Raw genomic sequence first — 807 nt, forward strand, 5'->3', positions numbered from 1 at the left:
GGCTCCCCCTTCACCCCGCGCTCACCCGCAGCGGCCGGAGCCCCCGAGAACCCCGCAGCCGCCGGCTCCGCCTCGCTTTCAAATCTCCCCCGAAACCGCGCATTGGCCGAGCCAACCCGGCTCCGCGGCCGCTCATTGGCCCGCGGGGAGCGGGTCGGGCCCGCTCATTGGGCGCCCAGCCCTCCCCGCCCTTCCTATCGACTCCTGACAAGGCGCCTCCCCGCGCTCTCATTGGTCGCCCGCCGCCTCCGTAACGGAACAGCGGGCGCATGACGACCGCGGGGGCAGCGCTGTGATTGGTCGGCCGTGGGCTCCGTGGTCCTCGCCCGCGGATCCCCCTGGGGGACCGGGGGGGCGTCTTACTGTGACCCCTCCTGGGGGCAGCCGTCCGCCCTTGGTTTGGGCCGCTCCTTTGTCACTCGGTTCCCGTCTGTGAAATGGGCGTAAGGAGTTTTGCCATTTGTAATCTGTACCCACTCTGTCAGTCGCGGGTCGAGGCACCTCCCGGGTGCCCCAGAACAAGGGTAGGAAGGGGACTGGCCTCACAGAGTGTTAGGACCCGTTCTGTGCCACCTGTACAATGGGTATAAGGAGCGTTGTCACTTGGTACGTGAAGTGCAGTATCTACGGTTTCAGTCGGAGGTCAGCATCCTGCTCCCAAGTGCCAGGGAACAAGGGGAGGAAGGGGACCAGCCTCACAAAATCTTAAAATCCCCCTGTGCCTCCCAGATCATGGGGCCTCTCGGAGCAGCAGCATGGTGCTGCCGTAATTGAAGGCAGCTTCCTCCCACTCTTGCAATTACAGCC

The 807-nt window shown here is 64.9% G+C and overlaps 1 protein-coding gene across 3 annotated transcripts in view; it reads right to left on the bottom strand.

Moving 5' to 3' along the window:
- The window catches only part of DLGAP5 (DLG associated protein 5), a 40836-nt gene extending 40711 nt beyond the window's left edge, over window positions 1-125 (bottom strand). For all 3 annotated transcript variants that reach the window (XM_019550856.1, XM_019550855.1, XM_019550853.1), the window contains exon 1: window positions 26-125. The gene's annotated coding sequence lies outside the window, so the exon portion shown is untranslated. The remainder of the gene's footprint in view (window positions 1-25) is intronic.
- Between the last annotated feature and the right edge of the window lie 682 nt (window positions 126-807).

This window comes from Crocodylus porosus, unplaced genomic scaffold (genome assembly GCF_001723895.1).
Source record: "Crocodylus porosus isolate Cpor-Errol unplaced genomic scaffold, CroPor_comp1, whole genome shotgun sequence".
Classification (NCBI taxonomy): Eukaryota; Metazoa; Chordata; order Crocodylia; family Crocodylidae; genus Crocodylus; species Crocodylus porosus.